General features: G+C 45.8%; 1 protein-coding gene across 2 annotated transcripts in view; it reads left to right on the top strand.

Annotated features, from left to right (window-relative positions):
- Positions 1-1,500: 1,500 nt before the first annotated feature.
- KCNJ10 (potassium inwardly rectifying channel subfamily J member 10) overlaps positions 1,501-27,123 on the top strand; it is a 35,318-nt gene continuing 9,695 nt past the window's right edge. The window contains exon 1 of one of the 2 annotated variants that reach the window (XM_028531073.2): positions 1,501-1,730. The gene's annotated coding sequence lies outside the window, so the exon portion shown is untranslated. Of the gene's footprint in view, positions 1,731-18,360; positions 18,579-27,123 lie in introns of those variants that run through there. The other variant, XM_036014963.1, reaches the window with a different exon arrangement.

Raw genomic sequence — 27,123 nt, 5'->3', positions numbered from 1 at the left:
GATATACATCAACTCAATATGGTAATACTGATTACTGATTAGTAGTTAAATGTTCATGATGAATAGAAATGGGGCAATAGTTATTTTCTTCCTTTTTTATGGAAGAACTCACTTTTTAATTTTATTTTTTAAAGATATTTATTTGTTTGTTTTTAAAGAGGGAAGGGAGGGAGATAGAGATAGAGAGAGAGAGAGAGAGAGAGAGAGAAACATCAATAAACATCAATGTGCGGTTGCTGGGGGTCATGGCCTGCAACCCAGACATGCACCCTGACTGGGAATCAAACCTCTGACACTTTGGTTCCCAGCCCGCACTCAACTCACTGAGCTATGCCAGCCAGGGCTTATTTTCTTCCTTTTAATAAACACCAAGAGTGGGGGTAGATTGAGAATAAAAACCTCTTAAAACATGAATTCGGCGGGGGGGGGGGGTTGGGTGGAAAAGGTGAAAACAAATAATGAAACTGATAGACACAGACAACTAGTATAGTGATTACTAGAAGGAAACGCAGGTGAGGGCAGATGTAAGAGGGTAAATAGGGGATAAATGGTGATGGAAAGAGAAGACTTTTGGTGGTGAACACACATGCAATTTATAGCTGATGTACTATAGAACTGTACAGTTAAAACCTATATAATTTTATTAACCAACGTCACCCCAATAAATTAAATAAGAATTTTTTAAAAAACATGAATTCAGATGATGAGAGAAGTTGTTGGTGATATAAAGGCTGAGAACCACCACCCTGTCCTCCCGTCCAATAGACCAGTTGCTGCATTACCCTAAGCAGACTTGTATTTTCATGTCCCCCCAGGATTTTGTGAATGCAGTTCCCTCTGCCTTAAGTACTCTCGTCGTCATCTCCCAGTATCTTAGACTTCCGCATTCTTTAGATGTCACCTGGGTCCTCCCACATCTTCTAGAACCCCCCTAAGTTGAGCGATCTTTCACTTTCTGCCACCTCCAGCGCCCTCTCTCTCTTTCCAGACCCAGATGTTGCAGGTGGAGATGGTGTTTTGCGCATCTCGCATCCAGGACCTCGCCCAGTGCTTAGGGAACAGTGAACACAAGGAAATTGTACTTAAAGACAGAATCCTGTAGACCCAGTTGTGCAGCCCCTGTTTACCCCGTTGGGCTGCCCTGAATTCATTTCCACCTCATTAACTCCGCCCAGGCCCATCCCCTTCGCCCTGCTCGGTTCCCCACTCTGTCAAGATCTCCTTCCTTCTCTCTTCCCTGTCATCTTGCCAGCGTAGCTTCTATCGCTTCGCGGATCGTCTCTTCTCTCTTCCCCCTGTCTGGTTTCCAGTCTTCTGATGTTGAGCTCTGCCCTGCATCTCTCTCAGTCTGAGCTCCACACCCTCGCTCCTTTCGCCCCGCCCTCTTCCCCGAGACCCTCCAATTCCCGAGGCGCGGGCCTGGCGCTCCACGCTCCCATTGGCTGGTCCCCAGCCTCCCGCCCCGCCCTCCCGGCCCCACTCTGAGCCTTCCATTCACACAAAGTTTGGCTCCGGAGCTGTGAAGGGAGGGGGCGGCCCGGCCCGGCCCGGCCCAGCTCTGCCCCCAGCGGGCCCGACCCCGGCCCCGGCCCGGACCAGTCTTTATCTGATCCCAGCTTCGGTTTAAGAGTTCCGGCCCTGCGTCGCACAGCTTCTTCCTCACTCCTGTCCTCCCCATCCATCTGTCAGTCCTGCTGCCCATCCGAAGGGCCACTCCACAAGGACCCAAGGTAAGCCCCTGGCCCTAATGAGGGAGGGAGTGCTGCCGCCCGGCCGGGGTCCTGTCCTCCTTACTCTACAGGGAGATCGGGGCCCCAAGCCCCGCGGTCTCTACCCCGGCTGGTCTCAGCGGGATGGCTCTGTTCCTCAGCCTCCCACGTTAGGCGGCCCCACACTGACCCTCCAGGGAAGGGCTCCCAGAAGGTAAGCCAAGTTGGTTACCTCAGCACTTTAGGCTAAGGGAAGGGCTTTCCTTATGCTCCTTCCTACTGGGCAGCCCTGCACTTGCATCACAGCTTCTCCAACAAATACAGTGACCACCACCTGTAATCATGCCCCCCACCCCGCCCCCGCACTGGCACTCCAGACAGCGCCCCCTCTTCTCAGGATCATCAGGTTACTCCCACTCCCATGCCTAGCCCTTGCCCCCTCCCTATATAGTGACACTCACATAGTGACACCCACTTGCCACTAGTTCACACATGTAAAGAAAAGCACAACTTGAACTAGGGATCCTCAGTAACCCGGTGTGCTTGGGACTCCTGCCCACCCAGTCTCTTCCCTCCATTCCTACTTGCCTTCCACTTCAAGATACCCCTCTTTATTACTACTCCACTCCCCCAGCTGTTTCACGCTAAGATCCCCAGGAGGAAAGCAGCAGGGCCACTCCAGCTAGAGGAAGAAGGGCAGATTGTACTCTAACAGTCACCTTCATATGGAGATGACCTTCCCTTTCCATCCCTTCTACCCTCAGGAACTAACCAAGGGCACCTATGTAAGGAAAGAAATGAAAGAACTTCCTGATTTGGGGGACGGGGAGGAGAGCTGAACCCTGGGGTGGATAGAAGGACAAAGCTGGGCAAAAGTGGGATTAGGGCCTCTCTTATCTTGAGATTTCATTCTTGTTAATGAAGTACCCCAGGCAGACTGAGGGAGATGGTGAAGTGGGATTGCTGAGGATGCTAGTATGAATTTGGACCCAAAGAAGGCCAAGGCTTAAAGACTGATTATGTTGCTCATCAATACAAATTCTGGCTAAAGATTTTTGGATGATCTGCCTTGATTGTAGGGTTTGAATTTTTCCCCCCACCAGGATTGCTTTTAGGCAGTTCTGGACAGGAGGGAGATGATGATGTGAGATTTGGTGCCCTTCTGTGAGGAATGCCCATTACTTAAGTGTGCTAAGGAGGGCCTGGAGTGGGTGTCAAGACCAGCCTGAGGAGGGACCAGCAGCCACCACTGAATTCCCTTTAGTTTCATCCCAAAACCCTTTTTCTGATCTCCAAAGATTTCTAAACATGTTTCTGGCATGATGGAGGCCACCATCCTGTGATGAGGAGTAGGGCTTTTTAATTCCTAAGAGTATAGGCAGGGTATGAGGGACCAAGTAGAAGGAAGCAGGTGTCCTGGCTCATAGCTGGTTTTTCATGGAGGAGGAAATGAAGAAGGAGGGGGAGGGAAGGCGCTACCCCAGGGAGAAGGGCCAGAGCTGGTCTGTAGAGGCAATAGGCATGGCCCAGGCAGTGCCAACTCCTCCCTGCACTCCCCCCCCCCCCCACTGGGCCCAGTTCTTTGGTGGTGGTGGTGAGGGAAGGAGAGAGGGGATGTGTGTGGGGGGTGATCTGGGCCAGTCCAGCCTCCCAAAGCTCTTGCCAACCTGGGTCCTGAAAGGAGCTGCTGTTTTCTGACCCATCCCCCAGCCCCCACCCAGAGTCTGAGCAGCCAAATTGTCTCAGTGGATATCAAATGGCAATGACTACTGAGTGGAGGGGGGAGGCAGGGTTATGGTTCCATTCCTTCTGTGGTTCTAATGCACAATCCACTGCTGCCCCTACCCTGAGGAAAAACTCTATCTCCTCAACATCACCCCCACACCCAGTCTGTTGACACATGTGATTTGTTGTCTGCCCTTTGGCATCCTCCATCTTGTCCCTGTGCCCCAGTGAATAGCACCTGCTACCTTCTATACATGAGCTCATTTATAGCTCCAGCCTGGTTGGATTGGGCTACAAGGAAAAAGCCTGGCAGAAAACCCAGAGGCCTCCTTCCCTTGCTGTCCCTAAGGACTAGAGAGGCTGGGACATGGATCTGAGTGGGCTCAGAATAAGTCCTCTGTGGTCATCCTGGAAGTCGTGGGATACGGGGTTTAGGGCTCTGGGGGGGGGTGAATCATGCAGGAACTCCCCACTTCCTCTGAGGAAAAAGGCTTTCTGGGTCTCCTAGCAAAATGTGAACAATATGGAAGATAGGCTGGGCCCCCTGGTGGGGAGGGAAAGAGACATTGGGCAATGGCACTCCTCAACTCTCCCACCAAGGGTTATTTAGGACAGAAGAAAAAACCTCCACTCTCCCTCCCTTCCCTGGCCTAGATTCTTCTCTTGCCTGACTGGTCAGTGTTACTGTCCAGTCTGAGGCCAAGCTGTCCAGGACAGTGGTGAGGCCCTGGAAGGAGGTAGAAAGAAGGGATCATACGACACACACCACTGAGATGAAACAGTAGGAAGATTGGAATCCAAGTGTTTTAAAAGCACCCAATGAAAGGTGGCTGGCTTGGGCAGCTGTTGAGAATCAGAGCTTTCTGAGTTTAACATATCACCCCACTCTACCTCAGGCTAAAATTCATTCATCTGAGTTTAATATATGTATTGCCATCATTCTTCATGGAGACAGTGCACTAAGTGTCCCCTCTTCATCCCCTCCCCCCATCAGAACCTTGAAAGGGCAAAGAGAAAGGGATTGTGGGAAAAACTCTCCCGTGGGTGTCTGCCAGCCTGGAGCTTGATTTGAGGTGGTGGGGAGGTGGGAGGGGCTGGCTCTGGAATGTGGGAGACAAGTAAAAACTGAACTATGTGCCTTGCAGAAAGAGGTTCAAGAAGCCCGGACACTGAGAGACCTGAATTAACATCTTAGGCCTCTAAAAAGGTGAAACATAGAAAGGGCCTTCTGCTTCTCTTCCAATGGCAGAGGATCTGGGAATGGAGTGAGCCTGCAGTTGGATGAACTTAGGTTAGATTTCAGAAACCACTTCTCACGAAAGGAAAGAAATCTAAAATAAGGATTGGGGAAGAAAGGGAGACCACCTTCTAGACAAAAACAAAAAATCCCAGAACAAAAAAGCCCATTGTGTAGACTTCTGAGGGGAGCTGTGAAGCTCAGATAAGTGCAGGGATTATTGTGGCAACTATCGAGACCTCTCCAGAATGGCTGTTCCATGCCACAGTTTTCTCCCTGAGTCCTTTCTGCTCTGGTATTGCCTGAGAAGCGGTAGACATAGTGGTTAAGAGTATAGCCTTGGAGTCAGACTTCCTGGGTTTAAATCCTGGTTTCACCACTTAGCTACACAAGTCTCCTCATCCTTACAATGGGGCTAATAATAGTTGTGGACTGAAAGAGTCAATATTTGTAAAGGGCTTGGAATGGTGCTTAGCCTGGAGAAAGTGCTCTGACTCTTTCTGACTCTGTCATCTTTCCTGGCTCCTGCACCTTGCCCTAGCCCTTCACTGTGGTTTTTCTGAGGTCCTAGCTCACCATCCACCTACTGTTCTAGAGTTTGGGAAGGTGGGAGAATTATCATGTAGTTTAAGATGAGTTTCCTATCTTTATTCCAACAGGCTGACCAGCACCGGGGCCTGGGTCTCCATACTTATAGCCCCTTCCTCCCAAAGTTTTCACCAAGCAGATGTCTTGCCTCAACTTGGATTCAATAACTGAGCTGTTGAACTTCTTCCCTTAGATCACAGGTGGCTAACATAAGGGCCGAAGATTGAATCTGGCCCTCCACCTTGTTTTATCTGGCCTGGCACCTCGTTTCTACCAGGCAGCAGTGCTGAGCTCCTTGCCCCTAGTTAAGGAGTAGTTACATTTATACAGTCCTAAAATTGCATTTGGCCCTTTGAAGGTAACTGCAAGGCTAATGTGGGCCCCAGTGAAAATGAGTTTGACACTCCTGCAGCTTAGATTGTCTTTTTCCCCATTCTGCATAACTTCTCTCTTTCAGCTTCTCTCTATCCTGCCTTTCACCTCTTCCCCTCAATGACCCTGCCTGTTCTTCTCCTTGCTTAGGTTCCCCCAGCCCCACGCACTTTCTCTCAGGTGTATGTGCCCTCCCCTTGTGTTAGCTTGTCCATCTCATCAGCCGGGATGCCCACATAATGACCCCCATAACTTTAGCCTGTCCCTTTCCCTGATTCCCTTTCTACCACAGAATTGTCCCTGAAATTGTCACCATGAAGAATCAGTTTTATCTTGCTCCTTTCCTGCCTATATATCCCTGTTGATTTTCAGATGAAAACTCCCAATCATAGTCTTCAAGATATTTTTTCGTAAGTCTCCCCCCTATCCCCCCAGCACCCCCATTTTTGGGGACTGCTCTAGTCAGATCTTGTTCCAGGGGAATATATTCAATGGCAGTTCTGAGCCACACTCCTTCTCCTACTCTGGGCCTTCACACAGGCTATTCCTAGTCCTACCCTCCCTGCCAATCTCCATTCCTCTGTTTGCCTATCTGCTCTGTCATCTTGTACCCCCTTCTCCTCAGCATCCTGATTGTCCTTTGTCCCTTGTGTCTGTAACTTTGCCCAGGATGCTCAATGCAGTGGTGATGTTGGAGGGGACATCCTATCTGCCTCACTACACAGGGACTCCTCTAGAGTTAGGCCTCTGCCCACGTCAGATTGCGGACTCCCTGAAGCAAAGTCATCTTTCTCTGCATTAGACCCTTGGCTCCAGAGTTCCTGCTGACCAATTTGGCTCTACCTAGGAAACCCTTCTTAATGTTGATCCAGGGGAGGGGAGGACCTTGCTTTAGATGCTATGAGTATCCTGGAGTACGGTATATGGAAGACCCAATTACCCAACTCTTAAGAGACTCAAGAGAAATCCCTCTCCTAGCAATCACCCTATCCTATAGAGATAAAATCACCTGAATATTAAAGGCAGCATACCCTAGAACCCCTAATTTTCATCGTTACCCCTGATGCTAGTCCCAACCATGAGACCACAGCACATACCTCCTTCCCGTATCTAAACCTCCCTGTTTGACCCTGTCATAAAAAAAAAAAAAGTCATGGGCAACTGGCAAGAAGAGAGAGTATATTTGGGCCTAGGGTAGTTGTTCTCAACTACCACTTTACATTCTTAAAAATTATCAAAGATACCAAAGTGCTTTTGCTTATATAGGTCATAACTATTGATATGTTAGGAATAAGAACTGAGGCCCTGACCAGTGTGGTTCAGTTGGTTGGGCATTGTTCTACAAATCAAAAGATCCCCAGTTTAATTCCCAGTCAGGGCATGTGCCTGAGTTGTGGGTTTGGTCCCTGGTTGTGGTGCATACAAGAGGCAACCAGTTGATGTTTCTCTCTCACACTGATGCTTCTCTCCTTCTCTTTCTCCATCTCTTCCCCTCTCTCTAAAAAAATAAATGAAATCTTTAAAAAAAGAAATAAGAACTAGGAGACTTAAATAGTTATTAATTTATTTAAAAATAAGAACAACATTGGCAGTGTAGCTCAATTGGTTGGAGTGTTGTCCTGTGAACCAAAGGGTCATGGGTTAGATTTCTGGGTAGGGCACATGCCTGGGTTGTATGTTTGGTCCCTGGTCAGGGTACATATGAGAGGGTGACAAGAGGCAACTGGTCAATGTTTCTTTCTCACATCAATGTTTTTCTCCCTCTTCCTTCCTTCCCCTCTCTCTAAAATCAATGAGCTAGTCCTCAGGTAAGGATTAAAAACAACAAAACCATTGCATGTCAATATAAGTTATATTTTAAATAAAAATAGCTATATTTAAAAATCAAACAAAGACTTTAGTAAGAAGAGTGTCATTGTCTTGCATTTTCACAACTCTTTTAATGTCCGGCTTAATAGAAGACAGTTGGTTTCTCATGTCTGCATCTGCATTGAACAATACTATATGTCGTGTAGCTTCTGGAAAATTCTGAATACTCATGAGAGAATACGTGAAAAAAGCAAACAACATATTAACATTATTATAAAGATAGGTTTGGCCTCAAAGAGCCTCTGAAAGGGTCTTAGGAACCTCCAGGGGCCCCAGACCATACTTTGAGAATTACTAGTCTAGAGGAACCTCAGGAAACAGTTTGAAGAAACTCTTGGCCAATCTGGATATTCTGACTGATCTTTCTCCATTGCCCACGGTTTTTTGAATGTTTTCACTAGGGATGAATTTTGGGGCCATGGTTAATCATATGGGCTCTGGAGACAGACTACCTACTAAAACTGAGCTTGAATCTCAATTTTGCCACTTGCTAGCTGTGTGACCTTGTGCAGATTATTAACATCCCTGTCTTTCAGTTTCCTCACTTATAAAATATGGCTTAAACCATCTACTTTTTTAGAATTGCTGAGAACTAAGTAACATAATACTAGAAAAAGTCTTAGCATAGTGCTGAATAAAGTAAGTTCTTATTAAATTCCAGAGTCTTACCCTCCAAGTTCACTGCCTATTGGCTCAGAAAGCAGGGAGCTACAGAGGTAATCCTTCCCACATTACAGATAGGGCTTCCTGGCCCAGACAGGGAAAGTGCTTGTACCAGGTCCCAGGGAAAGTTAACAGGGTTGTTGGACCCTGAACACAGGAGTTCATCTCCTAGCCCTATGCTCTCCCCACCAGACTTTTCCAATGGGGTAAATAAACCCAAGCAGATCTTACCTTTCCCCCAGCAATCCAGGAGAGCCACCTAGAGTTCCAAAGCTCATAGGAGTAAATCGGAAAGCCTTGAGGGCAGATAGCCTGGAGGACTTCCTGACATCCCAGGAAGAGGAGAAAGCCAGGAGACATGCTTAAGCACAGAGGGTCTTTCTGTCTTGTCTTATGGGGAACAGTTCTGTAAAGTGGCCCCAGCATTTCTCCTGAGGGTCCCTGGACCTAGGACAGAGGGAGTCTGATAGGACAACAGTGCTTCTCATGTGGTGCCTGTAGCCTCTTCCCAGAGCATTGTCTGCTCTCAGTGGTCCCACCACTCCAGGGCCCACTCACTTTCCCAGGCTCTCCTGATCTGCCTTCTGTGCTAAGGTGCCATAGGGTAGGACACTGCATCTTAGGAAAGTCAGCTGGTAGTGTTGAGGGTGATAATGGGGTTTGAGGGAGGGCTGGAGGTCCCCTGGGCAGGAGAAGAGAAGCCTCTCCTCACAGCATGGGGAAGGAGTTGAGGCACATGGGGAGACAGACAGACACACACTAAGGAAGAGCTAGTCCTGGCTCTTGGGTCCTTTAGTCAAATTCCCCTAACGTGGGCTGCAGGCACCACCTTCGTTAGAAGCCCAGATACTTCAGGGCTGAGTGTACACCCTTTCTGCATTCTGGAGGTTCAGCTCCTACCCACAACCCCCAAACTTGACAACTCTGAGACATGGTGGGCTTAGGTTTGAGATCTTGCTGTCTGTTGCTCTGTTTTTCTTCTCCTGCCCACACAATATCCTTGAATAAAGGGTAAAACTGAGGCAAAAAAGTAGGTGGGCTCAGACTGCCCACTGCTTCTTTCTAGAGCCTGCCTGAAACCAAGGGGCCTGGCCTCCCACAGCCCCACCTCTCCCATCATTACCAGTCCCTGTGGCCTTTTCCACTTACAAAGTTCTTTCTGGCAAGTGGCAGGTTTGGGGGCCCTGGTCTAGTCTCCTTTCCCTGTCTCCTGGGTAGTGCCCCCCAGGGAGCCCTTGTGGGCTAAGATCAATTCAGTCTCAGCCCTGCCCCACCCCCTGCCCCCACTGGCATTGCCAGCAGCCCCCTACCTCCTGCTCCTGGGCTGGAGGACTGGGAGAGAGCTGAGGGGCTGGCTCTGCATACTAATGTCCTGCCCATTGTCAAAGACGCTTTGTGCCAGAGAGCTCCATTGAGGTGGCTCTGGGGCGGGCACAATGGGGGCTCTGTCCCCAAGTTCCCCCAAACAGTCACCTGCTTTCAGAGACTGCCCCCACCACCAACCCCCACACGCCCCAGTGTCCAGAGGGCTCAGAGAGCATGGGGGAGTGGGCCCAGAGCTGGGGTGGGGAAGGGGGAGGGCAGGAAGCACTCTCCCTTCTCTTGGGCAGGCTGGGGAAATGGGCACATGGAGGGGAGAGGCCCCAGCTGGCAGGGCAGGAGCAGCTTGTGAACAAAGTTGGAGAAGAGAAGGGACACAGCTTGACCCCTTCTCTGCTCAACTTGCCCAGCTGGGCCTGACTGCCACCTCTCCTCCCCCGACAACTGCAGGACTCATATATGCAGAGGCACACAGGCACACACTCATCTATGCAGCTCCACACATGGCATGGGGAGCAGATGTGCCCAGACACAGAGGCTGCCCCAGGGCCACAGACTTGCATGTCTGCCATCCACTAGCATATGTCCCTGCACACCCACCCTCCACCCAGCCCCCTCTTTCCCCCTTGTACCCCCTCTACCAGCCTCAGTCAGCTCAACACCATTCCATCCCCACCCCCACCGCCCCGCTCTCCCCCCACCCCGCCACCCCCAATGCCCTCGCTGCCCCCTGCTGCTTCAACACAGGTTATAACAAGTTTGCACTTGTTGTGACCTCAAGAATGTGGCCCTGGGGCAGGGAATGTCCGGCTGCCCCAAACCCAGCTGCTTATACGTTAACCACAGATGTGGCCTCTGCTGAACTCTGAGCATGGTGCACCCCACCTGACCATGAAGGAGTTGGATGGGCTAATGTCCCTGTGCCCAGCTCCCTCCCATCCCCACCTGAACAGAGTGAAACATGCTGGAGGAGCTCTGTGTGAATTACCAAACCCTGGCCTGCTACAGCACAGGCCCAGGGGAACCATCCTTCCATTTGCCCAGTGCTTGTAGATAAGTCTCAGCTCTTCATGGCCCTGTGAAGTAGATGGAACACTTATCATTTCTCTTGTGAGAGGTAAAATGATGTGTCCAGGTGACAAGGCTGGAATGAGAATGGATGTTTCTTGCCTATAGGGTTTTTTTGTGTGTGATTTTTGAGGGTCATTATCTGCCTTGTGGCTTCATTCAGGTGCTCCTATATAGAATTTTCACAGTTATCTTTTACCCACCTTCCTTGGGAAGGAGTGGGAGCATGGTGGGGTGGTAGGTAGGGCAAACAACATGTACAGGGAACTTAAATAGGATTCTGGGTCTAGAAAGAACTTCAAAAGGTCACCTTGACCCTTCTACTGCCTCTAGGCAGACTGATCCTAGATCTTTTGATTCCCTCCCCTCCCTTAGCCCTCCTCTCCTCCTGACTTTGGATGGCTATAGAGAGAGAAGCCCCACTGCCTTTTTGCTAGGGTTTAGAGTCTGAGATCTCTATTTATTACAAAGCCTTTGTGATGCCTGTCTCTAATCCTCCTTGCTAATATCCTATGTCTGTATAAGGATCTGTAGTGGGTGTCTATTCCTAGTATTCTGGTCTGAGGCATCTTCTGGAAGCCCAGAGCAGGCACCCTGAAAAGGGAATTAGATGGAGGGCTCACCAGAACCCCAAGAATTTGAGGGCTAACTTCACAATGCTGTGCTGGGACCTTGGGTTGTGGATGGGGTCACAGTGGCAGAAACTCCATCAGATGGAGAGCTAAGCTAATATTGGTTTGCTTATTTGCTAATATTATCAAACACTGATCTACATGATGTTTCCCTTACATCAGAGTGGCTCACACACTCTGGTCCTTGCAGGACCCTTCTATCCCTTAATTCTACTCCTCACTTAGAATTTTCTCTCTGTGGCTACAGGATTTTGCTTAAGCCATCTCATCCACAATACACCTTCCCCACCCTTATACCCTGGAATGGTTCTTCTGCCTCCAAATGCCCCTTCTAATGTCCCCTGTTGGAGAAAGAGGCCTGCCTTAAGTATAACTTCAACTCTTCCAGCTGCACTTAGGCAGTTAGCTACTGAAAGAGAGAGGACAGGGATATAGTAACCTCCAAATCTAGTTCTGCATCTAGTCAGTGTCCTCATGCTATCCCTATCCCATCCTTCTCTTAAAACAAGGAAAGTGAATAGAAAATAAGTAGAAAGTTGGAAAGGGAGTAGAGATAGTCCTACCCAGGTGGTACCCTTAGAATTCTGTGTGTGAAGGTCAGGTTGCTCTCCATACATGAACTAGGAGCCCTGAGAAGGAAAGAAAGTTGAAATAACCCCTCTCAGGGAAGGTAGCTCAGTTTCCTGGATATGCATCCTAAGTACAGTGTACCTATGGGTCTCTATCTTCACCAAGGGTAAAAATGGGGATAAATTGCTTATACTACAGCTGATAAATTTTGACATAACAGGAAAGCATGTCCTGGATATAAGATGTTTCTAGGCAAAGGGGAAGGATAGAAAGAGGTAGACAACTCATACCCCCTGATGAAAAAGAGAGGTCTCTTATTGAACAAAAGCTGGTGGCACAGAGCCCCTGTGGGCCGTGGGATTTCCAGCTGTCTCAAAGAATTCTCTTGCCCATTGTCATACCCTGAGCAGAGAACATCACTGAATCTGCTCCCTCCCTCTGGGCCAGCTATTTGCTGTTGTTTATGATCTAGATGGTGTATTTCTGGGCCAGCTGCTAAAGGGGTGAGGATGATTTCTGATACCTGGTGATGGGCTGGGCACATTGGACATCTCCTGGGCTGTGGCTGTGGTTGGACAAGGGAAGAGTCAACAGACAATGTTCCCGGGTTGGTTCCCCACCATTTGGTCCTTCAGCACCCCAGGGTCAAAAAAGGGTCTTGTAGGAAGAGAGGGGTTGGGGTAAGAAAGAAGTTCAGGGTTATTGCTCTAATTCTGATTAAAATCACATGTGATACTAGCTAGCTGTGTGGTCATGGGAAAGTTACTCAGCTTTTCTAGACCTGGGCTGCTTCTTCAGTAAAATGAGGGAATTGAATGGGATGACCATGAGTGCCTTTCAGCATGGATGTATGGTGGAAGCATGGTGAAAAGCATGGACTGCTGTTTAAGCAGGCCTGGGTTGAACTTCCTAGTGGGCCTCCTGGGCAAGTCAGCTACCCTTTCAGAGTCTGGTTTCTACATCATCAATATGAGGTAATAACATTACCCACCTCCCAGGGAGGATAGGATGATGTGATCCACAGTCTCCACACACAGGGCTGGCTCATTGTAGGGGTGAAGTGGTGATGTCCATGGTACTATGGGAGGACAGAGTATGGGCTGCAAATCCTACTGGGGATGTGGGCATTCAGAAAGGCTTTCCAGAGAAAGTGACATCTAAGATGAGGCCAGATTGGGTGTAGAAATTAAGCTAAGTGAGAAGAGGAAGAGTGCTCCACAGTGAAGGCCCTGTTATTTGCTAAGAACTATTGTTGGTAGGAGAAAGCAGAGCCTAGTTCAGGTTATTATAGCCTTTGTCCCACCTATAATTCAACAGGCTTAAGAGCTGGTGCCCCTCTGCTTCCCCTCCATCTTCCTTTTCCTACTTTTCTTTCTCCTTTACTCGGAAGCCTCAGTTCTTTTGCCCTTGGTCACTGGGCAAAAAGAACCACTGGGCTCCTCATAAGGACCTTGTTGCTCAAGTTCAAAGGTGTCCAACTCTGAAGCAGTTTTTGGCCCAGGTCTGAAGTTTTCTGCCTCTCTGAACTGTGAAAAGAGGAATTTACCTCCCCACAGAAGACTGGATTTCTGGCATTGAGGCCCTATAGTTGAGTATTTTGTACCTGTTTTGGGCCTTCATTACCCTATATGGCTCCCTCACTACAGATAGTTGGGAGAGGGCAGTGTGGAGTGAGGACTGAGGGAAACTAGAGAAAAGACAGATTTTCAGTCTGTCATAAAGGTTGATGGGGAAACCAAATTAGTGTCCCAAAATGTTGCCCTGAAATTTCAATAGGAAGCTTGGAGAGAGAACTTCCCAAGGAGGAAGCATGTTACACATGGAAAAGGGGCCTGAGGGAGGAAAAAGAAATGTAGAAGACCAATCTTATAGACTCTTTTAAACAAAGCTCTATTAGGAACTGAGGAAGACACAAATATGAACAAAACAAAGGTTAATAATTAGTTCAGAAAAGATTCTATTTGGGAAGATAGGCATGGTTCTTTCTTCCTGGAAGGAGTGGTAAAATGAAATTACTCTAATGGGAGTTGCTCCTGAGGGTGCTTCCATACTGAAGAGTGACTCTCCTGCCTCGTCCTATACTGCCTCTTGGAGCCCCCACCAACTAGGCCCAAGCCCTTCCTCATCACTAGCTAGTGCAACCTATAAGATCACAGAGAAGAAAGTATATGGAGAAGGAATCTTCCGCTAGGATTTTAATTGGCCTGCCTTTCTTCTCTCAGGTAGGGAACGCTGCTGATCCTGGGACCCTAAGGAACAGGTCCCATCAACTTGGCCCTTCTTTGGTTTCTCAGACTCTAGTAGCATATCTGGTGACAGCTCAGTGGCTCACTGGCCTTCACCCCAAATACCTTATCTTCTGAGGCCTGGCCATACTGGGTTTTGAGAAGCCTGCCAGCTCTCTGGAGCCACCAAGGCTGGGGACAAGCAGGAGGGCAAGGGGCCAAAGGGCAGTAGCCGAGGAACTTAGCTACATGCAGTATCCCTCACTGCACACCCTCTACCTCTCAGCAAGTGGCGGGGGGGTTTGGGGGGACCCTCCTCCCAGGAATTAAGGGGAGGTGGGATAAAGCATAGTGTTTGGAAGACTCCTCCAATTCTGGGGCTATGGTACATCCTACCGCATAAATCACTGTTCCCCTAAAGAAAGGAGAAATAAGGCAGGGGTTAGCCTATTGGGGTGTGGAGAAATAATGTGACAAATTCCATAAGACTGGAGACAGAGCTTTTGACTCAGCTATTAAATAACTATCAGCAAGTTGTTGTATTTTACCTGTCTAAACCCTTGTTTCTCTAATTTAGTAGATACTTTTCTTCATCTGCAAAGTAAGCTAATAATAACATTTTATATTTGACTAAGAGCCTTAAAGATTTCACATATTTTATCTCATGTAACCCTGACCACACAATGGAAGGTTTTATTGCCTCCTTAGGTGAGGAAATTGAGCCCTAGAGAGATTAAGAGATTGACTGAAGTTTCCATTAGCTAGTAAATGACACAGACCAGGGTGGCAAATAGTGGGAAAGAAGAACAGATAGGGATGTTTGGCTGTGACCCAGACATGCGAGGACAACAAATAGGTTTCATTTGCTAGACCACTCCATTTGATTGAAAATGGCTCTCTGTATCACCATGTTGAGAAGATTCTGAGGCTCAGTGAGAAATAAAGTACTGTGATAAATTAGTGATATCAGTTAAAGGCAAGGGACAGTGTTAGTGGTGGCCCATATGCTTTATGGTTGACATTTCTAGCCCAGAATCAGAGCAAGGATTTCAAGTCCAAGTCATTTTTTATACTAATAAATCCAGCTAAATGAAAAGGTACCAGCTTAAAAAAGAAAACTAAGATATAGTCTCTGCTTTCAAAGAGCTCACAATTTTTTGAGAAGGACAAAGATGCATGCACTATATTGATAAAGTGGCAAAATGTCCTAGCAACACAGAGGGAAAGTCCTTGCAGAGGGCATTCTGGGCAGAGGGAACTGCATAACCAAAGGGATGGGACATGCAAGTGGAGTGCAGCCACGTTTTGAAGAGTGAATGGAAGTATCAAAGGAGACACTTTGAAAATTAGGGTGGAATCAGATGGTGAAGTGTTCTGAATTCTATGTCAGGAGTTTGGGTTTTATTATGAAAGCTGCGGGACGCATTAAATAATTTAAAGCAGGAGCAATGGAAAAGGCCCTATGGCAGGCGGGGTAGGTGGAAGTGAGGAAAGTGAGTCTGGGACAGGAAGAGCAGGGGATCCTTGAAATGTTTTAGGTGAAAGAGAATGTGAGACTGAGTGAGGGAAGCCTCTAAGGAGATGGAGAGGTGCCCACAGAGGCAGAATTGATAAGACCTAGTTACCAGTTGGATGAGGGGCAAGGAGAAACTCAGGGTACTGAATGCGTGGTAATGCTGTGAACAAGAGGGAAAAGAGAAGAGAAACTCCCTTTTGAGCAGCGTGGACATGAGTCTGGACACATTAAAACTGGAATGCTTCACATAAGGGGAGCCTGTCAGCACTTAGACAGATAGACAGAAGTGAAGTGGAATCCATAGGAAGGGTTGAAACAGCTAAGAAAGGAGAGTGGAGTGGTTAGACATGACAGTCAAGGGTGGATCCCTGAGACACACCAACAGGTAAGGAGCAGAGGAGAGACCACAGTCAGAAAGATGGATCAAAATTAAATGGAAAGGGAAACTTATAGAACAATGCCAGAAAGTAGCAATGAGACTCATCTCACATTTAGTGCTTTTACAATGCTCTTACATATTTACTCTCAATTCATTCTCCAAATACCATAGTGAGAAAGGTATTATTAAATCTTTTTTACAGATAAAGGAAATGGAAACTCAGAAAGTTGAAGTGATTTGCCCCAAATCATGAAATCTAGAAGTTACAGGGACACTTAATGGCTATTCAAAGTCTACAAAATCAGTGGATTCCCATCACAGGAAGAACCAAATGAAAAAGTATGAAGAGCAGATCAATTCGTTGTCAGTTTCAAGTGTTGTACAGAGATTGCTGAGATCAAGAACTGAGAAAACACCCTTGGATTTAATGATTTGTCAGCTGTGATCTTAAAGAAAGCTCAGTTCTGCTTAGCTGGACCCAGCCTGGCTGTGTGGGTCAAGTGAAACTATTTATGTGTTTTGTAGACTGCAGAACCTGTGGTCTGCAGGTGGCTGATACTCTTAGTTTTATTGTTATGAAATATTAGTAGATTGAACCATTTGATGTTGCTGAAGTGGGACCCAATTTTTCAAATTGGCAATTTGATATGGCTTGACCTATAGTAAAAGGAGTGGGCTGGGGAGGGGAAGAGGCTATGAGCGAATGCAAGCTACAGAGCCAAGGGACTTTCCACAGGGCTGGGAAGCCCTGTCCTCCAGTGGTCAGAAAGTAAATCTTCAGTGCTGGGCAGACAGAGAAGGGAAGATACCTGGAGAAGCTTAAAGTTTGGAGGAGTTCCCCCTCACCTTCTGCCTCCCCCTGTCCCCATCTCTAATATTACCAGCCTCCTCTGCTGTAAGTGCAGCTGGGGTGGGGGTGAAATCTCCAGAGAGGACTCTGTCCAGAAGAATATTTCCAACCTCTAATCTGGTATGAGCACCTCACCCAGTATATTTGGGGATCAGCTGGGTATAGATTCCCTCTGTGGGGGGTCTCAGGAGCCAAGGCCAGATGGTGATTATCTCAGTGATGGTGATTGCTCTCTGAAGAGTGATTAGAGAGCCAGGGAAGGCTGGCACATGAGCAAAAGATTCTGAACAGACATTGTGATCATTGCCACCTAACTCAGCCCAGACCCTTGGAGATCTCCCCCAGTGTTCTTGAAAACATCTTCAGTGTCTCATGTCTTACAGATAACAATAGAATAACAATGAAAATAGAAGTTATTACCATTAATGCCATTGCTTCCAGTTATATCTTAGCACTGATGCTGATTTTCTAGCTCTTTAGTGGAGGTGACAAGAGATGGGTTAACATCTTTGAGTAGATGTTCTTCTGAGGTGAGGGCCCAGATGGGGGCAGGACTGAAGGCTCTTGGGATTGCTGGAGCTGGGGCTAGGGAGGCTGTGGTGGATCCTTTGTCCTCAACTGAACTCTGCTCAGTGCCAAGCTCCTCAGCAGAACCAGCATGTGCAGCCTGCTGCTCCAGACAGTGAGTAGCAGCAGACACTGTGGCCTGGTGATGACTCGGGGTGAGGGTGATGACTGTGAAAGGGGTGGAGGGGGTGGGCAGGTACATCAAAGAGGGAGTGCTCATTTGCTGTACATGCCAGGAAGTCATCCTCCCTTTCCAGCTGGGGACAGGGTGTCCCTGAGATGCCCCTCTCTGAGCAGTTCTCTGAAGGAACACTGTTCTCTTCCTGCAGGGGCAAAAGGCACTGCCTGGGATTGGGGCAGAGGAAGGAGTAGTGGTCCTGATCAGCCCACATTGGCAAGTAGGCATGGTTTCTGGACAGAGGAGAATATCTGACATGGTCCCATCTCTGTGTTCCTCCCTCATTTGACCAGAAAATACACAGCAGGGTCAGAAGGGCCAGACAGAGGTCACAGCCTCCCAGGAAATGCTCTGAAAGCTTTTATCCTTTCTTTTGATCAGACTATGAGAACTTTCCAAAAGTTGACACAAGGGAAGAAAAGCCTATTCTTCCCTGGGCCAGGGCCTTGGTGTCAGGCTAAGGCTAGAGGATAGGAAGGAAGGGGTTGGAGGCCTGAGGGTGGGGGTCAGAGGCAACAGTGACTCAGCTGGCATGGTAGGCCGGGGACACACATGCTGCCTATTTTTTTCCCACCTCAAGATTTGTGTGCATCTGGCTTAATTTCTATTTCTCTTTGGGGCAGGACAGGAGGGAGATTAGTGAATAAAGACATCAAGTTTGGAAAGAACCCCAAACCCAACTTCTTCCAACCTTGAGGGCTTACATAATCCTTCAGTGCTTTTCTTACTGGCCTTCCTCTTACATCCCCCACCCCTCATTTCTTCCACTTTCTCTCTCATTAAGAACATTTGAAAACCCAGAGATGCTTCTTTTTAGCCTCCAATGCAAGCTGATCTCCTTCTGGAGCTTTCCAAGGTTGCTATTCAAGTTGGGGTCCATATCTGTAAAAATCGATACATGGTTGGTAAGAGGAGGCTGAGTAGTTGTTTCCTCTCTCCACTAAGGCCAGTGCTAGGGATGGGACCAAACTGCAGTGGGAGGGACTCAGGCTGGACATAGAGTTTTAAGGCAAGAAGTGACCTTGTAACTACCGAACACAGCTTCTCCCAAACTGACATAGCAACTCTGAAAGGAAGAGGAGAGGGAATTATATCCCAAAAGATACAGAGGTGAGCCAAGCATTGGGCATCTTTGAAATCCATTTTGTCTTTTAAATTATGCATTTTTATTCTACCCCAGTATGCATCATTTGTTTAATATTAAAATAAAATTTTACTTCAAAATCTTTAAGTAAAATTGATATATGAAGGAAGTACATGAAAATTTAATCCTATGGCTTTGAGTACCTCCTGGCACACTGGTTTGAGACAAGTGAAACTATGCTCTTATTCCACAAGTAAGGAAATAAAGGCCTGAGAGGTTTAGAGATTTATTTGCCTAAGGTCACTGCTAGTCATTGGCAGACTCGAGACTGGCTCCTATGTCTCTTGCTTCCCAGTCCAGCCCGCTTTCCACCAGGCGATGCTGTCTCTTAGTTCCTGGCAGGGGCTTCAATTACCCTTGTGCCTGATTCTCTCATTCCATCTCAGGGTGCTATGTTGGACATGTACCTTACTTAGTTTTCCGAAATGAATGTGGGCTTAGAGACCCACCTACTCTCAGCTTCTGAGACTGATAGTACTTCAGATTCCTTTGTTTATGTACAGGGCTCTCTCAACACACACAGCATTTGAGTTTAATGAGCAGATACTGAGACAGAGAGTGAGCTGGTACTACTGCTTTCTGTTTCTATCTACCTATTCATTTATCCCCACAGTGATTGGTTCAGGAGTACCTTCAAGCCTGAAATAATGGATTAGTTAATAGGTAGAGTGAAAACTGCCTATCTGAGCCTATTTCCAAATTCCTAAATTAAGAGGCTATTTCTAGAGGGAAGAAGTAGGGAGAATAGGAGACTGCAGGGCTTAGAATATCTCCATTGATAAGGACATGTGGATGGTGATACAGTGTGGTACACAATTTTAAGGTCAGAGTTGTGATTAGATGAATAGCATACTATTCCTCCATATTACCATCTTCAAAAATCAGCTCTCCAGGATGTGATACAGGAGGCTGAAGAAACTATGAAGAGAAGGGACAGTCCAGACAGATATATAGGGAATAAGAAAACAAAGAAGGTGAAAAGGAGGACAAAGAGGGAAACACTTTAGTAAGAGTCAGCAAGAAATATCAGAAGGACATGCAGGGCAGCACCACTGATAGAGGATCTGGGAAGAGAGCTGGGAGCATAGCTCTAGGGAAGGAAACAAAGGAATAAAGACATGCCATGCAAACCCAGGAGAAGGAACTAGGGATCAAGCAGTGACAGAAAGTGCCTCACCACAAACCATCAGACACACCGTGGACGTCAATGCTGGTGAGTATTCTCACCAGGCTGGTTTCTGCTCACTCCTAACATGCTCCAGGTGTCACCTTCTCTGGTTATTGTGTTGAATTTGCTTAATGAAGGCAAATTCACTATAGGATTCACCTGAAGTCATAGTGTAAAGGACTTTAGAATATAGCCAGAACTACGTACTAATCTCAGCCCTGCTACTTGTAAGTTGTATCACCTGGGCTCCCTGACCCTGAATTTCATCAGTGATTAAATGAAGAGAAACACTGTTTTACAGAGTTGTTGCAGAAATGAAATGTGAAGTGTTGGTCTCATTTTTAATAAATGGCAGTTTCTTCCTCTCTCATTCTATTTCCCTGAACCAAAGTTAGGAAGAGGAAGGACTCCACAGTAAAGAAGATAAATCACCTGGTGGCTCCAGGAAAGGATATCCAGCAGGCCAGAGCACCATGGGGAAGAAGCCACAGGGTTCTACTCCCAAGTGGTGTGGCTATTGCCCCTCATTTGAACAAAATGACCTTCAAACACATGGAACAGGAGAGTGTTAGGGGTCAGAGCATGTCACTGTTTTCCCAATTCATCCTATTAAATCTCTCATGTGCTTCAAAAACTGTAATCAAAACAAATGGCTTCTGCTCCCTGGCTGGCCCTGGATTTCTTCAGTTATACCTTTTACTCACACTGTGCCCTTTCCTGGAAGGGACTTTTCTTTGAACCCCAAACCCCAAACCCCAAACTCCAAGGTTCAAATCTTGCCTATCCTTCAGGCCCAGCCCAATGTCTCCTTTATCTATAAAGTCTTCCCTGAGTGAGACAGTCAGACATGTAGGAATAACTCAATTCCTGGTTGTTACTTAGTTATTACGTTTCCTGATATAAGTGGTGCATTGTTTGGGGAATTATATGAGTTAGCATAAAAAAATTACCAACAGCCTTGCCTAGTTTCTAGTGCATAATAGGTATTTAATGAGTACATGTTAATTTCTTTCCCAGCCCTACTTCCTTAAGCTAGATGTTACCTTTCCCTTTGCAAACTCCCCTACCACTTCAAGGATACTATCCTATTCTATGGCATTTATCACTTCATGCCTATTTTATGGTTGCCTTCCTTTTTAGATTATAGGGTCCTCAAGGTCAGAATGTATATCTAATTAATGTCTAAACAAGACATATTCCAATGTCTTGTTTAGAATCTGGCACCCAGTCAATGCTAAAAAAAAATGTTTATGAATACATGAAAACACAGCTGAAACTGCACAAGTCTTCCTGTGTGGTAGGCAACATCATTACAAATGAGAACATTTGGCCCATCTGCATATCTATTAGTGTTGATAATTAGTTATTGGGTTTCCATACGTACAAAGAAAAAGAATACATCATAAGAAACATCAAGAGAAGATACAAACAAGAAGGGGGAATGAGAAGGCCCCAAAGTGAGAGAGGCTCTGAACCAGAGGGAACTTCAATCCATCCTACCCTGGACAAGAGCTTTCACACTTCCCTGCCCTACTGTGAGGATGGGGTCCATTATCAGTTCTCTTAAACTTGCCTCTATAGCTGGAGTCTTTTGAGAGTCCTCTTCTGTTCATTCATTCACTCATAAAATACTTCTTGAGCACCTACTTATGTGTCATACGTTATGCTAATCATTCATCAGGCTAATCAAAACACACACATGAATTCTTATTTCAATAAGCTTATTTTTAGTAGAAGACACACCATGTGCCAAATAGATGGGCCATAAATGGTACAGCTGGGTATACAGTTGACCCTTGAACTACGTGGGGTTAGGGACAACTTAAAAATCTGTGTATAACTTTTGATTCCCTAAAAACTACTACTAATAGCTTGCTATTGACTGGAAGCCTTACTGATAACATGAACAGTCAATTAACACATATTTTGTATATGTATTATATACTGTATTCTTACAATAAAGTTAGAGCTAGAGAAAAGAAAATGTTATTAAAAATCGTAAGAGAAAATACATTTATAGTAGTTACTAAAAATTTACATATAAGTGGACCCATGCAATTCAAACCATCCTTGTTCAAGGGTCAACTGTATTTCTGATCCAAGTTGGGAAACCATGTATGTGAAAGTTAAGTTTTTGACTGCACAGTGGTTAGCACCACTAACCTCTATGCAGTTCAAGGCTTAACTGTTTGTGTTTGTGTATATAGACATATACCTGGAAAAGGGAAATAGTAAGCCTGTGGGGATGAACAAAGGCTTTATGACAACTGGGCCATTTGAACTGGGCTCTGAAAAAGATCTCAGATATATAGAGCTAAGGAGAAAGGGGAGGTTAGGAAGACAGAAGAGCACAGGTATGTACAACAGGAAACAGAATAACAGTTGGTATACCCGAAGCTTTCCATAGGAGAGAAGAGGTAGAAAATAAGGCTGGAAAGAAGGTTTAGAAGCAGATCAAGAAAGGCCATATATGCCAGATGGACTTTGGCCTCTCTTTGGTAAATAATGCAGAGACATTAAAATCTTTTGGCCTGGGGAAGGAGCTGAGGCATTTATAGTATAATGAAAAGTAGATGGGTTTAGAAGATAGAGGACGTGAGCATGAGTCCAATTCCATAAGTTACCAAGTTACATTATCTCTCTGAGCCTTAGTTTCCTCATTCATAAAATAAGGATTATAATCTTAATACTTTATAGGAATGCCATGAGAATGAAATGTGAAAGTACTTTGTAAAGTACTGGATACATGCTCATTGATTTCTGATCAGGGTTATAATTGAGGAAGAGTAATCCAGTGAAGCATAGTGTGGATTTTATGGAGAGAAAGAATGGAGACAGAAGAGGAGTAGGAGGCTGATGCAGTGATTTAGACAGAAGGCATTAAGATAATGAACTGAAGAGGAAGCGGCACAAGTTACAAATCCACAGCATGTGGCATTAGATGAATGTTGAGTTGTGGAAAGAAAGTTTGGGATGATCCCAAGATTCTCAATGTGGTAACTCAGAGGATGATGGCACCATTAATTATTTAGAAAACCAAAAAGGAGAAGCAGGTAGGAGAAGAAAGAGGATTCACTCACATTTGAAAATGAGTACATTTAGTGTTAGTACCTAAAGCTCCTTTTAGTCAAGTTGCCCTTGCCCCAGAGAAAGCATAAAGTTCTTTGCTCAGGGTCATGTCCCTGCCTCTCCAATATGATGTGTCTCAGGAGAAGGTGTACAACTCTTCCTGCTACCTCCACCATTGCCCATGGAAGGGGGTTGAAGCATCCTTTCTTGTCACTTAATTTGACAAAGTCCACTCTAATGCTCACAACTATTTATAAGGTTAATTTTCCCTTTCCATATGCCTGCAAAGGGAGCAGCTGACCCAGAGGACAGTTGGTTCTGATGCCTTGGGGCTTGCTTTCTCTCATCTTCTGAAAAAAGGATTTGTAAACATCTGCAGCATTAGTGGAGCATGTGTAAACTTGGGCCCCTGCCACTCTGCCATGGTATACCTGAAGATCTCCATAAACTCGGCATCTCCCACAATGTAGACAAAAAGTGCTCTCACTTGGGCCTGTCTAGATCAGGTTTTCAGTCATTTTTTTATCCAGTTTTTCTTAACCACTGTACTTGGTACTGGGGAAATAGTCTGTGGCTTTAAATTAAGAACTCATAGATGGCGAACAATGTCAAAAAACCATTGCAAAACACTATGATGTTTGTTTATTTATTTTTATTGAATTTATTGGGGTGATATTGGTTAATAAAGTTATACAGGTTTCAGGTGTACAGTTTTATAACATATCATCTGCATATTGTATTGTGTGTTCATAAACCCAAGTCAAGTCTCCTTCCATCACCATTTATCCCCCCATACCCTCTTCCACCTACCTCTCCCCCTTTCCCTCTGGTAACCATCATACTGTTTTCTGTGTCTATGAGGCTATGAGGTTTTTTCTTTTCTTTCTTTTTTTTGCTTAATCCAGTCATCATTTTTGCCAAGCCTGCAACCCACCACTCCTTTGACAGCTGTCTGTCTATTCTATATCTATGAGTCTGTTATATTTTGTTTGTTTATTTTGTGCATTAGAGCCCACATATGAGTGAAATCATATGCTATTTGTCTTTCTCTAACTGGCTTATTTCACTTAGTGTAATGCTCTCCAGGTCCACCCATGCTGTCTCAAAGGGTAAGAGTCCCTGCTTTTTCATGGCTGAATAATATTCTGTTGTGTAAATGTACTGCAGCTTATTTATCCACTGAACCACTGATGGACATTTGGGCTGCTTCCAAATCTTGGATATTGTAAGTAATGCTGCAATGAACACAGGGTTTCAAATTAGTGTTTCAGGTTTCTTTGGATATATTCCCAGAAGTGGAATAGCGGGGTGTCCATTATGATGTTTTAAAATAGGAATCTGTACATGACCTATTTAATAAACCCATTCTGGGGTGGAGGTAAGTATATAGAGAAGAAACACTATTTTTTTGATGGTCAAGGAAAACTTCATAGGGGCGGCTAACACTTGAGTTTTGAAAGATGAGTAGGGGGTCATCAGATAGGCATGAAATTGGGCAATGTGAAAGAAGGTGCAAAAGCAGAAAGGATGAAAGTGAGGCTCTTTACAGGGCTGGAGTCTGGGGTCCATGTAGAACAGTGGTAGGGACCAAATTGACAAGGTCTTGAATGCTATGCTCAGAAGCTTGTAGCTTATCCAAAAGCAATGGAGAGCCATGGGCCACTTGTAGTCACAAGATGCACCAGAGTAGTGTTCTTGCTCTACAGCAGTTCTGTACTCCAGAAAGGCTCTGAGAAATGCATTCATTCTGTAGAATAAATGACCCATGAGCTCTCGGGTAAAGAAAGAAAGCTCTGGGTTGTTCTACAGGCATGAAGCACTAGAGGGGAATGGTATTTGCTGAGGGAAATGCTAGATGTCACTGTAGGTATGTCTGGCCTTTGTTTCACGGAAAGAATCATTAATTCAATTTTTAGAGGAGAAAGAACTAATGTCTCTATTTTTGTCCCTTTCCATACTACACAGAATCTGGTCTTGTCTTCAGAATTCTTCAGATCCTGTTCCTGGCATCTGACAGGGACTGTTTTGGGCAAACAGCACCCTCTAGAGGAAGAGTATGTGTATTTCAGAAGGGACAGTAACCGCTATTTCCAGAACTTCGATGGGCTCCCCTCCCAGGGGCTTGGCCAACTGGGAGTGGAATGCAGCAGATTGTTTATCTGGCTCTTTTTAAAAATATATATTTTATTGATTATTCTATTACAGTTGTCCCATTTTCCCCCCTTTGTGCCCCTCCACCCTGCATCCCCTCTCCCACCCACATTCCCCCCTTAGTTCAAGTACATAGGTTGTACATGTAAGTTCTTTGGCTTCTACATTTCCTATACTATTCTCAACCTCCCCCTATTTTGTAGCTACCATTTATGTCTTATTCTCTGTACTTTCCCTCCATCCTCCCCCCTCCACTTCTCCACTGATAACCCTCCATGTGATCTCCATTTCCATGATTGTGTTCCCCTTCTAGTTATTTCCTTAGCTTTTTTTTTTAGGTTCGGTTGTTCATAGTTGTGAGTTTGTTGTCATTTTACTGTTCATATTTTTATCATCTTCTTTTTCTTAGATAAGTCCCCTTAACATTTCATATAATAAGGGCTTGGTAAAGATGAACTCCTTTAACTTGACCTTATCTGAAAGCACTCTATATGCCCTTCCATTCTAAATAATAGCATTGTTTGATAGAGTAATCTTGGATGTAGGTCCTTGCCTTTCATGACTTTGAATACTTCTTTCCAGCCCCTTCTTGCCTGTAAGGTTTCTTTTGAGAAATCAGCTGATATGGGAATACCTTTGTAGGTAACTGTCTCCTTTCCTCTTACTGTTTTAAGAATCTCTCCTTACCTTTAATATTGGGTAATGTAATTATGCTGTGCCTTGGTGAGTGCTTCCTTGGGTTCAACTTCTTTCGGACTCTCTGAGCTTCCTGGACTTCCTGGAAGTCTATTTCCTTTACCATATTAGGGAAGTTCTCCTTCATTATTTGTTCAAACAACTTTTCCATTTCCTGCCCTTCCTCTTCTCCTTCTGGCACCCCTATGATTCAGATGTTGGAACGTTTAAAGTTGTCCTGGAGGTTCCTAAGCCTCTCCTCATTTTAGCAAATTCTTGTTTCTTCATTCTGTTTTGGCTGAATGTTTATTTCTTCCTTCTGCTTCAAATCTTTGATTTGAGTCCTGATTTCCTTCCCATCACTGTTGGTTCCCTGTGCATTTCCCTTTATTTCATTAGTGTAGCCTTCAGTTTTTCCTCTATTTTGCGACCATACTCAGCCAATTCTGTGAGCTTTCTGGTTACCAATGTTTTGAACTCTGCATCTGATATGTTGGCTATCTCTTCATCACTTAGTTGTGTTTTTTTCTGGATCTTCAAACTGTTCTTTCATTTGGGCCATTTTTTTTATCTTATCACACCTATTATGTAGTAATGTGCACAGCCTTATGTATTTGCTAGGGCAGGGCAACCCACATGGCTGCCTTGTGGCACTGTATGTGGAGGAGGGGTTCAAGAGGGAAAAATGCCACTTGCTTGGCTCTTGGCCAGCTTTCAGTCACTTCTGCTACCCACAAGCAAATTGGACTCTTCTGGTGCTGATTCCCAGGTAGGTGGGCTGGTTTACATTCTAGGGACCTGTTGGTCTCTCCAAAGAACTCTCCTATGAGGCTGGGAATTTCTCCTGCTGCCATAACACCCACAGGTTTTTTCAGTCAGAGGTTTCAGGCTTTATTTCCCCACACTGGAGCCCTGGGTTGTGCAGTCTGTCTTGCTCCCCAGTTGTTCCTCCCAGTTGATCTGCACACAAATGTGTATGTGCTCTGCCAGCCACCACCCACCCTGGTCCTCCAGCAGCCACCTTGCTTTGAGTCCTCTCCACCCTGGCTGCCCATCTCCACCCTTCCTACCAGTCTGGATGAATGTTTCTTCTTTAACTCCTTGGTTGTCAGACTTTCATACAGTTCAATTTTCTGTCCATTCTGGTTGGGGTTTTTTTGTTTTGTTTTTAAATTTGTTATTGTCCTTCTTTTGGTTGTGCAAGGAAGCACAGTGTATCTACCTAAGCCTCCATCTTGGCCAGAAGTACTGCTTCTGGCTCTCATCGCCAGTGAGAATCAAGCTACTTGGCTGTGGGTGGTGGAATAACAGCTAGGTGCAGCAGATAACAGATGGAGGAGGCAGATCTAAAGGCTGGCAACAGCAGGCACACAGCTGGAGCCAGCAATCACAACAGAGTTTTAACCAGTAGCCCAAATATCCAGTGCCCACAAGTCCATAGCCTTAAC

This window comes from Phyllostomus discolor, chromosome 14, assembly GCF_004126475.2.
Source record: "Phyllostomus discolor isolate MPI-MPIP mPhyDis1 chromosome 14, mPhyDis1.pri.v3, whole genome shotgun sequence".
NCBI classification, from domain to species: domain Eukaryota; kingdom Metazoa; phylum Chordata; class Mammalia; order Chiroptera; family Phyllostomidae; genus Phyllostomus; species Phyllostomus discolor.
Note: the sequence above shows the minus strand (reverse complement) of the source record. Positions and strands in the feature narration are given on the sequence as shown.